General features: G+C 39.8%; 1 protein-coding gene across 5 annotated transcripts in view; it reads right to left on the reverse strand.

Annotated features, from left to right (window-relative positions):
* Positions 1–12,506, reverse strand: part of DCLK1 (doublecortin like kinase 1) — a 240,177-nt gene that overhangs the window by 195,920 nt on the left and 31,751 nt on the right. The window lies entirely within an intron of this gene.

Genomic DNA, 12,506 nt, shown 5'->3' on the forward strand with positions numbered 1-12,506 from the left:
CCAGTGCCAGGCATGTCCCCCAGCACCATGGTGATGTTCTGCCCTAGCTGTGACCCTCTGTGATGCAAACATTTGCATGGGCTCTGGTAACCTCAAGCTCCACTTCACAAAGGAACAATCCTCTCTTGCAGGTCCAGTTTATCTCATTTTATAAAAGATCACAAGTCACGCCTTAGAAATGCCTGTGTTTTTTCACTATTACAAGTCTACTACTCTTAAAGAGAGGAGGATACAAACATCTCAAGTGAGGCAAATGAATCTCACCTGATGACACAAGCTCATGGCCATGCAAGGCTCCTTCCCTTCCTATTCAGGGCCAGACTGCCTTAGCTCCAAGTTGCATTCTCCTTAGGTCTCCAACATATGTAAGTTCTCAGCCTACATATCCTGAAAGCCGAATTTAAATTTTTAAGGATCTCCTTGATGAATACATACATACATACATAACTTCATAAAAATTCCAGGTCATTAGCCATCACAAAGAATCAAGTCCCAAAGAGAAGCAAAAATGCAGAACCGTACCTGGGGTTTTGCTGCTTTTGAGCCAACAGTATCTAGGCACCATAAAATGCGATGGAGTACTTTAAAAATTACCAAATCAATGTAAAATTTTGACACTACATAGAACTTTCTCAGGGAGTTAAGAAAGAAGGGGAATTCAAACAGAATGGGACTTTCCTTTTTTGCAATAGAAAAGGATAAGTCCAGTAACAAGAGGCGAAAACTACCTCCAAACAAAACAGGAATACTCTTTTCCTGGGTGAATGTAGGTGCTTCCAATCAGCTGGATCCTTTCAAGCATCAGCAAGAAAGTAATCCTATTCTAAACAAAGGGACAGAGCTGTATTGTCTCCTCCTTATGAACACTCAGTAATCCAACAGATACTGGGGTTTACCTAGCTCTGTACTCATAACTGAGTAAAATCCAGAACTATCCAGTTCCCACCTTTTGCTCCTTTTCACTTTGTCTCAGTAAAACATCATACCGAGCTGTAGCTTCTCAACTCCCTCTTATTTACTAGTATTAGTCTTTGAGAAAGCAAAACAATAGAGTTGAGAGAAACCATGGCTGAGCTTCACTGTTTCACCATTAACTGATCCTTTCCTCTCATTTGTCAAAACCATAAACATAGTTTTCCACTGCAGCACTTGCTTTGTAGATAAGCATTTTCTGCTACCTCTAATTCAGAGGATCCTTTTTCTCTACCCTCTGATACAGTAAACATTACCACCCATTGCCAATTTAGTTTTCCCCTTTCTGATCTAAAAAAACCCCCAATATTCAAAACAGAATTGTGAATTCTATTCCAAAGGTTGGAAAGAGTAGCAGCACTTCTGTTAATTCCTGGTCTGAAGAGTCCTTTCCCTCCTGCCCAGGACTGCAGGAGCTAGCCTCCTCCAGCTAGGTGTGATGCTGTACCAAAAGTACATCAATTAGCTAATTGATTGCCAAACTTAGTCAGAACCACATCCTCAATGTCTTTGCTTTTACAGCTGTAAAAAGAATGCTTATTTCAACTTCAACATAGATACATTTCCTACATTTTTGCAGATACCGCAGGTACTGGTGAGGTTTCAGAGTACAAACTGGTGATACTACAGAGCAGACACAATATTACATCCTGAACAATTTGCCAAGGGCTATGCCTCAGTGCTACAGAAATACAGCAAGTGGAAACAGCAAAATCACTCTGCATTAGTAGGAATGGCTTGTCTTATTTAAGAATTGGAAGATCAGCATGGGATCTAATTTCAACATTTTCCGCCTCTTTATGTTTCAATATCACATATACAGACAGCAAGGAGGAGAAATCCCTATGGTTTGCTAGCTCAGGTAACACTCCACAAAGGCAGCAGTCAGTGGAGTTCTGTATTAAAACACTCCAGACCCAGAAGGCCAGCTGCTAATGGGATGAGCAGATGCACCAGCCTTCTGCCAGCTGGTATAGAGGGAGAGCAGAAACCCTGAGAGCTGGCCTGCCACAGCTGTGCCAATGCCCTTTATTCCATGAGTTTCTGCTCCAAAGGAAAAGTGGGCTTTCCAAGACAGCAGAACAGCACACAGCATTCACTAAGTAGTAGTTCATAAAGACTGCCCAAACATTTACTCTACTCTGATATACATCTAAGTAACTGAGTCCCTATTCCAGTTTGGCCAAATTTAGAAATATATCCGCTGAGAGAAGGCAGGTCACCACTCCTCCCCCACCAGGTTCAGGAAAAATATATTTTCCTCAAAGGAACGTGAAGGAGATAAAAACTATTTATTTAACAAACACAAGGGAAAAGGATAATAATGCTAAATAATAAAATCTTTCACTGTGGAGAAAAAACCTGGGAAAGTGTCAGAGTCCTCCCTTTGGTCTCCTCGGAGCTGGGGCTTGGCCCAGGGCCAGGCCCTCTGCGCTCGGTGGAAAGTCCTCCCGATGTGCTCTGATATTGTAGCAGTCCAGCAGAAAAGGGAGAAAATCCGAAATTCCAGGGAAGGAAAAAAAGTGCAACTCTCAGTCTCTCTCCAGAGAAAAAGAAGCTGAAAAACTGGCCAAAAACTGACCGGGGAGCAGCAAGCCAGGCGCTTCCTCGCTCCCCTGCTGCAGCTGGGAAAAAAAAAAAAAAGTTGCTATCTGTGTGACCTTGAACAAGCTGCAAACTGCTTTGAGAAAGTTTTGCTCAGTTTTTCCTTCCCCCTCTCAGGCTCAGTTTAAAGGCATAGAAAGGCACAAGAATTAATTTCTGGGCATAGGGCAGCGATATGGGATACACATCATAAGGTCACCCCAAGACAGTCTCATTAATTCATTTCCCTGCCTAAACAATATCATTACCTGAAATCAAATGGGAATCATATTTGTCTAGGAAACATCATAGCCTAACACCACTTTTTGGGCCCTAACACAATACTTTTTCTGACTTCATTAAAAAGACTGTGTTGAAAAAGCAGTTTACTGGGAAATGGAAGGAAGAGCTTCTATCTTGTAAGAACTTTTTCTGACCATCATATACGGCACCTGCAGACCTACGCAGTCATGTGTATTGCAACTTATCCTTGGCTGATGAGACTCCTAAATGTGCTCCAGCCATTCCATCCTCTGGTTCTGTGTTTACTGGTCCTGCTAGCTTGAATTTCAATTACACCTACATACACACAACGCATTTTTCAATCTCCTACGTTAACAACAGAGATGATTTTTGTCTGGCCTTAAAATCCCAATGTGTTGCAGTAACAGTCAGAGGTGATCAAGTAGGATAAAAACTAAATAATGAAAGCAAACATTCATGTGGAGCCTTGACAGTGCATGCCTTTAGTTACTTGTGACTTGAAGCACGCTGCACTGATCCTGCCATTGGCCAGCTCTGCTGCCCAAGGCAGGCACTTGCTTTCCTGTCTAAGCAGAAAGAACTATTCCAGTGGGTTGCAAACTCCCCGAACCTTAGGAAGCATTAAATGCACTCAAGTTAAGGACTTCATCGAGGCATTTCTGTGAAGTCATAGAAGACATATCCTCCTTGTTTATCACTTAAACACAGCTTTTTCTAGAGACAAGGTCACAACTATGCCCATCTTCATGTAAGTTTCCTGCCACCAAAACACCATCTTCTTAGAATAATGCTATTTGCCACTCCAATACAATGTTTTACCTAGCACATCATCTTCGTTTCAGAAGCTGAAAAGGTCACTCAGCAAGAGAGGTTGCTGAATAGCCTTTATTTGGTTTGGTCATATAAGCAGTATCTCTAAATTTAAGTCCTCTCCCCTGAGGCACACAGTGGCAAATAGATAAATAAGCTGAGAATTTTTGAAGGCTGATGAAAGGAAACCAAGAAGCTTTTACATAAAAGGCAAACTCCACATGACTTCACTGTACACTGAGCATTACCAGTCACATGGGAACTCCCTCCTCAGAAGCTGCAGTTGAAGGGAATGGAGCTGGAGGCATGTTTCCTTCCCAGCAGGCAGTCTGCTTACTCCCCATACACAGAGGTGAGCTACTACATACCACTGTGATTACACAGTGGTATGTAATGCAACATCAAGACTAAGAGATCAATTAACATCCTATTCTGACCAGAACCCTGTCCTTCCCCCTGCCTTTTTGCCCTTTGTTTTCCCTTTTCATATAGAACAACAGTATTAACTCACTTCCATAAATGGAAATGTTCTTCTCCAAGACTTGGCAAGGAATTATATATCTGGAGTAAAATTCCCCATGCTATGTAGCAGTCTCACATCACCTTGATGTGGGAAGCCTCATTAACTACAGCTCTGACATGAAGAGATTTCTTCATAGGAAGAAACTTCAGTGCTCATTTCCATAAGAAGTTCTTAAAATTCCACAATCTGGAGCACAGACTCACCATTTGGTTAGGAATCCACAGCCAAGTTCATGACTTTAGAAATTCTTGTGAAAAGCCTCTTAAATCTGAGCAAATGAACACAACTCAGATATATCTAGCAGATTATCTGCCAGGATGTGGTTCCACAAACTGCAGCCAGCCCACATTAGTGCTGCTCTCATGCAGCTATTCACATACTAGCCTTCCACCTCTGGCCAGCTGGAGCACTTTCTCCCCATCCCCCATTCTGTACTGGGATTACTGGTGTTGGGATTCCAGTCAGCTATCTCCAAGTCCTGGTGCTGGCACAGAAGAGGCAAAGGGAAACACAACTGCATCTTTTGGCAGCACTGCTAACAGAACCCCAGCCAAACAGGAAACTGCTTTCTAGGATGCTGCTCTGTGTTGACAGCAAAGCTCTGAAGATTTGATCTGGATGAAACATGTTAATTATACCACATGAACTTGTAACCACATGAGCTGGTAATAAAAAAATCCCATCTCTCTATGACACTAAACATTACCATCTTAAAAATTATTCTGAGCTTCAGACCCTACTATATTTGTAATGACCACCACACCAGCTCAGAGATGGAGAAAAATAGGAAAATACCTAATTAAAGACAAGCACAAAAATAAAAATATACTGAAGGGCCATAAGAATAGCATGAAGGGAGAGATGCAATAACCAATTTTGTGCTCCAGATTTAAAAATCCAACCAACAAATAGCTAGTCCAAGAGACTTCTTTGAAACAGTTTGGGCAGTGCTATGCCAGCAAGTCATATTAAAATTAAAAAGTCTATTTTACATATATTTGACTTCAATAACAAATACCAGAAACTCATTTATCTGCAAGTCAAATTGGCATTGAATATGAGCCTTGTGGGCTCATCAGTTTTGGTATATCCAGCTATTTAGAGAAGTAATCATTGTACTCTTGGCTCCCCAGCTGCTGGATACCCTCTTTCTCCCAAACCACTTTGCCAGGAAAGAAGCTTTGTCTACAGAGACTAATGGGAGAGTAGAAGAGGACTTCACACTTTAAGGTGTCTCCTGTTATTGGGCTGCCTTCCTCCACCTGTGAACAACACCCCATTTTCCATGATCTTTCTTTTGCAACCACCATACTTATAAGATCCTTTCTTATTATCCATTTCCTATATTAAAAAAAGTTTCTCCAGCAAACCTCTCTGAAAATGGTCCAATGATGTGCTGATTTGTTAAATGATCATGGTTAAGGACGGATTAGGAATCTTAATGTACAGTGAAAAAGTTACAAAGTGATTCATTGCCTAAGACAACGTATAACTTCTAAGTTGTATGCTAAGGCAGTTTGTGTAGTAGAGAGTATGCACTGCCCACTCATGCTTGACTTGAGGCTCTGGAGAAAGGCTGGGAAGGTGCACAGCAGAGCAAAGAAGCTGAACTGTAGGATAGAAAATTTCAGATTATTCCAGGAATTGCTTGCTAGAGACCCATGGAGGCCACCATGAAGTGCAAAATCTACCCTAGGTCCCTTTGTACTAAGCAGCTTCTCCTGCTCAACCACATGCTTTGTTTTTTTTTAAATCTCTTATTTCTATCTTATTATATTACTGATAAGATTAGGAATCATTTGTTATGGTGACAATGCGAAGCAGGAGGTTAGAGAGTCCCTGGCCCTATTACAAAAACAAAATGTAATGCACATACATTCAGAATGTTTGAACCAGAGCTAGGAACTGAACTGAAACTCCAAGGCCAGTCCACTTTCCTACTGGCTTTCCTTACTTCCTTCTCCAAAGGGAAGTCTTTATATGGCTCACTGAAACAACTATTTGACAATCACTTTGAAACAACTATTTGACAATCACTTTGAAACAACTATTTGACAATCACTTTGAAACAACTATTTGACAATCACTTTGAGACTTGCAGATCCTGTACCTTCCCCAGTTTCCCTGTGAAGCACAGCTTGAAAAAAAACCTATCATATAGTTCTCAAACTGTGTCTGGTTTTACTTATATGTACTTTCCACCTGACATTACCTGTCTTACCACAGGCTGAGAAACCTGAGCACTAGAACCGAGTTTAAAAGACCTATCCAGCAAAGTTTGTGAACCTTTTGGCAAAGACAAACAGTTTAAAAGGTATTTAGGAAGCTAATGATGCTGTTAAGCACCTAATAAGGCTTTCAGATTAATACTAGCTGCAGGCAGCTAAGTACACATTAACATCTTTTAAAATCTTGCCAAGAGTGTAGAGTTGTTTCTGGAAAGTAGCTACAAGAGTCCCACAAATACAACACTGCCTCACAGTAGAGAAGCCTAACAATTAGTTTACAGGCCACTAACTAGAAGATTTGATGTCTCCTGCATTTGCCAACAAATCTGTTTGCAAACACTATGTTACCTGATAAGCATTTACTTCTGGTGCATCCTAAAAGTTATCACTTAAAAGACCTCTGTAATCTCCAGTACTTTTTTCTGACTGGACACTAACTTTCTTGTTCTAGAGCAAAATTTTAGAGAAGCCCCAGGAAGAGGGGATAAACTTTGAAATAAAGTCAAAAGTTAATAATATGTGGAGATGACAGAAAAAGAAGCCTCATAAAACAGCAAACTGCTGTATGAAGTGAAATTGCATCAAGAGGTAATGTACCAGCAGGAGACAAAAAAAACACACCATGCTTATTACACACATTTTAAACCCTACTGCAAGCTCACATGTTCTCACTTACAATTGTTTCAAGGCACTGTAGTATTACATATGGTTTCCATTTTTGCACTGCACATGCAAGATGCTTTGTTTGACATACCATAATCCTAGCCTGCACTTGGGAGAATCTAACTCCTTCCCAATGCAAAATTTTAACCAGAAATCATGCAATATTAGGTAACTTCCCCAAAGCACCTGCTTCTGGTCTCAGGCAATTATGCAATACTTGTTCAATTTAGATTTCAGCATACAGGGTGCAGTACCAGAGAACTATTAGCTATTCCCAGCTGAAAGTCTGGAAGAGCATCTGGTGGGGTAAAAAAGGCAGGGGGTGAAGGGGATGACAGGGAAAGAAAGTGAAAGTTTCATATATTTTTTATTTTTAAAATAAGCATACCACTCTGCAAGCTGATCCTGATCATTTGGTCTTTCATTTTCAAGTGTCTGAGATAAAAAAGATTGATATCATTACTAGTTTGGATGCTGAGAAAGTAGTCATGCTAAAATAAACAACTTCTTGTCCTGGAGTTGTACGTGAGGACCAATACAACAAAAGATATTATACATTAATATATTGCACAGACACTTTATTAAGTAAAACACTTTTTTCTGACAATTAGCCCGAAACCAAGATTAAAAGCTTGTCTAAAATATGACACAAGACTCAGAAGTCCTAAGTACAAGAGACCACCACTGTTCTGCAATATGGCCAAGATCAGCAGGATGTGGAAAGTCGTCAGTTTTCAGCTAGATCCTGTAGCTCTCCATGTACCTGCCAAATAATGATTCATAGCAGAAGAATTCTCAAAATATTGTACAGCAATCACAAGAAAGCAACCAAGAGAAGCATTATGGTTTGATGCACAGATCAAAGGCAAATCAAGGCTGAGTTATTGTAAAGAGCTCTTCCCTAGGTAAAATAACTGATTGATTTAATGTAGAACCTTGATGACTAGCATTCAGTACACAAAGTAACAGATTAAAGTGGTTCCCCCTTTATAGTATCAACAACCAAGAAACTGTAAACCAACTAATTAGGAGAAATCCAACTCAAACTCTAAAGATATACATATAACCCATGTAATTCAACTCACAAAATACCCTTTAAGGATGACTATCCCAAACACCAGAGGCAGTGGCAGACACCTTGTCAAGGGACATCCAGCTGGCTCAAAAACATCCTGCCATTCACAGCCCTTCAACACTGGGCTTCTTGGCCTGAGCCAACACCAGCCTTCCAAAGCTGTCATTTGCTGATGGTGAACAGAATCTGAAACTCATCCCTCCCAAGAACTGCCTGCAGCTGGCTTCAGCTGTGCTTATTAAGATGCAGCAGACACACCTAAGACGGCTGCCCAGCACAGCCCCTGGGACTACCCTGCTGCTTATAAACTTCAGCAAACTGAGCCAGTGTACCAGTCTAGCTTCCTCTTCAAATTTAAAAGCATGATTTAAAAAATCCATCAACTTCAGAAACAATGGACAATGAGAAAAGGGAGCATTTTGTCTGAAAAACTCTTTCCTTGCAAGACTCCGCTTGAAAACAACTGTGAATAATAAATACAACTTCACTTTCAAATCACAGGATGGGATCTTGCCACTGCTGTGAAAATAAAGCCAAGCCTATGTATGTTCAAAAGAAAACAAGAATCTCTGAAGTCTGGTGATTACTGCAACCCTTCTCTGCTCCCTTTCAAAGAGGGCACAAAAACTATCAATGTCATCTGTTGCTCCCACAGCCAAAGCAGCAGGTTTGTGGGCAATCTAGAAGTTCCACATGGAGTGATTAAACACAATGGTATAATACCCTGACCTGGAGCTTTCCTCCATATATATACTTTAATAAACCCTGGAAGCTGAACCAAACTAGACTTCATACCTCTAAGCCAGCTTTGAACCCTAGGAAGCACATGCTCCTTGTGTGTGTTTTAGTCATCACTACTATTAGATGTAACTTCTGCAATTAATGAGCCAAAGCAATTAAAGTCTCACAATGTATATTAAAAAAAGGCAGTCCCAAAGGCAAAAATAGTACAAGTTTATATTATGGAAATAAATTCATGTCTTCCTGCTTCTTATCTTGCTGAGGGCATTCCAGTTTACTATTAATTATCTCTGTTAATCAGAATAAGAGGTCTAGCTTAATGCAACCAAATATTAGTTACTGTTTAAAATGGTAGGAAAATGAGTAGTAGGTAAAAAGGTAGATCAACATCACTACATGGTAGTTTAAGACAGCCAGACCAGCACTTACCTATATGCATTCACTGGAAAGGCTTGGTCTAAGGAGCTAACCGAAGGTCTTCTTATATAGAATACTAAAGAAGTTCACAACACCTTTGCAGAGCCTTAAACAACCAGATAGCACAGAGAACAGAACAGACAAAGAAAAAATATCCTAAAATATAAATCTAAGGATGGCTCATGAGATTTTCATCAACTCATGCAGAAATGCGGGCAAAACAGTTTCCCAAACATCTGAGGAGCCAGGCAGTGACTGAAGAAAGAATGACTACATTTTCAGGAGCTGAGCTAAACAGGTAGTTTTTGGTGCCATTTTTTTGTATTATACTGTAAACACAGTTTCATATCCCTAATTTCTCCTAACACAAGACTTGATTGAACTAATCATTCAAGGCTAAAAAGGGTCAACAACCTGTTAAGTGTATAGACTCTGCCATATGACACAGCTGATGTCAATGTCTATTAAATCAACAGCAATACTGTATGAGAGTAACTTTCTTTTAATGGCACATTATTTAGATCTCTAGACAGCAAGTACTGACAACTTACTAAATGAAATTCCAGTCACCTGCTGATTTTTATTGGTATTTCAGAAGAGTCTCAATTCTGTGATAACACTCTTCTGAATTACCCTTACAGGGAAATCTACCCAAAGAGATTTCTAGAAAGTCATTTATTTGGTCAGATGAATGCCTTTCTTAAGGCAATATTAGTATGCTTACAGAATTTCCTCTCAGCTCAGCTCCAACACATGGCACAGACTGCAGCTAAGCTTCAGTTTTTTGAATTTTAAGATGTGCTGTGAAAATAGTCACAGTTGAATTCAGTGTGTCTTTTTCTCTCCAGATACTTTGGAGGCAGTGTAAAAAGAGACTGGTCCTTACCTCAGACTGGAATGACTGTAAGCTTCATTAGGTAGCACAAACACCTTAAAACCATCATTCAGCTCCTTTCTATGAGACTGAATTATGAGAAAACTGGACTATTGAACAGAGACACTCTCCAACTCTAGATAAAACAGGAACACTCTGATGGCACCAAAAGCTGGGAGGAGCAGTCGGAATAGGGCTCGCTGATGCACCTTTTGTGCCTAAAGCTGCAGAGCCACAGCCAGGCTGGAAGGCACATCCTGCCAATGTGAGCATACCAGACAACATCAGCAAGTTACAGAGAGACCTCATCTCATGTAAACGACACCAACCTGGGCATTTTTTTTCCCATTCGAGCCCTTTTCTGGAATAAATTCATTTGGGCCATTACAGAGCTAGCATAAAAAAGGACTTCTTTAGAAATTGATATTCATGTGTGTATTCAGTAGTTTGATTGGTTTTGGCAGGATAGGCAATAAAAAGAGATGGAATATAGGACATATTTTACATAAAACATTCATGTGGATTTGTTGTATCAAATCAGGATTTTACAGATTGTTATGTAAGAGGAGGAAGGAAAAAAATCTAGAGCTCAGCCAGGTTCAATCTGCATGACTGATCTTGTTTACATAAAGATCTAATAATAATTCAAAAAGTAGCACTGAACTGTATTGCAATTCATTTTCTCTCTTGTAAATCGTATTTAAAACAAACATCCTTATTTAATAAATATTTAAACAGTGATCACTGATTCTTCAATCAACCTGTCTGGCTGGAGATTACAACATCAGAGCATTTCCCTAAGTCTACAGTTCGAGTGATGCCCTGCAGCTGGTTCAAAAGGACAAGTTCAGGTCAAAAACTTAATCCTGCTGCCTGGATTTCATTAGTCCATGCTATAACTTTTACATTAAGTATGTTTTAGTATCGAATTGATTTATATAAATTTTAGGTAAATCATGCCTCAAGTGACTTGTAAAGCTATTTGGGCAACTGCAAATTATTGTAAGTACATTATGCAGAAAGAGAATTTAATGTTCCCCACTTAATAATACCCAAATGGTTTTTAAAGAACATTGTAGGGCTTGTATCATGAAATTAAGAATCTGAAAGAGAGAGCAAGTACAAAGAACAGGCTGCTATTTATGGCATTCATTAAAAGATAGGCAACTTCCTCCTTTATTTTCCAGCGTATTCTTCTTCAAATTCAAAGCTTTCAGATTACAGCAAACTAGGAGCAAAAGGTGGCTGAGGGCTGTGTTTTGCCTTATGAAATACCACCATCAGATTCATTGCTTTATTCCTAACTTGCAAAATATAATTGGTTTGCTTAAGGTGTAATGCCATACCTGAAATCTGGTATGTAGCTTTTCAAACAGATTATTAATTTGTCAAGTTACTGCTCACTCTGATTTCCAGTAGTTTTATCTCACTGCTCTATAACTTACCTGACAAACACCCTCACTATGAAACAACAGATTATTTTTATTACAACAGCACAGGAAAGGTTTGAGTACTTCTGCACTTATATTAGAAACGAAAAAAAAATTAAAAATCAGTAACAATGGTGATAACAGAAGTCAGAGATAAAACTGCACTTCACTTAGTAATCCATCAAGCTGAGAGGACCATGCAGAGGCACCAATTTGGCTTGAGAGACTTAACTCCAGTTTTTCAAAAGTCAAAGCATTTCTAAACTAAGCTAAATCAAGTCCAGAGGAACTCCTGAGAGTTAGCCTGCAGGCATGCCAGTTAACATAAGGAGGGCTAGTATTGTGTGGCAAAGGGCTTTTTAAAGTGTCCAAAAACTAGAAAGTAACCATGGTGCTTTTTGGTAACACTTACCTTAAGAGGCTGTACTTTGCTCAGTACTTGGGAAAGCCTAAGTGGCTACAGGTAATGTTGCCTTTAGCCTAAGCCATAGAACCAGAGATGCTATCAAATTTCTAACTGCTCAGGTTTTCCTTGTACTTTGTAAGCTGCCTTGAAATTCCAGATTCCTCCTGGCATTTTAGCTAAAAAGGAAAACAACTGCTCTTGGCTTCCTTTCTTAAACACCTGTGGACAGACAATGCTATGCAACAGGTTTTCTCCTCCACAAGAGTATCTACATTTCTGCATATAACAAACTACTTCGTATTATACTACTCAACTCCATCTCCTTGCAGCTATTCCAAATAGTGATTGACTCAAACCCCAGCAAAGAGTAGCACTCATGTAACACTCTACAGTAATGGCTCTTCTCATTAGAGAATCAGTGAGAGGAGGCAGACTAGATCTGAGTTGTGGATTCTACACCAAGATCAAAAGACCCTATTTCTGTATCTGCACCAGTCTCTAAGGAAGTGTGCAATCCTC

This window comes from Corvus hawaiiensis, chromosome 2 (genome assembly GCF_020740725.1).
Source record: "Corvus hawaiiensis isolate bCorHaw1 chromosome 2, bCorHaw1.pri.cur, whole genome shotgun sequence".
NCBI classification, from domain to species: Eukaryota; Metazoa; Chordata; class Aves; order Passeriformes; family Corvidae; genus Corvus; species Corvus hawaiiensis.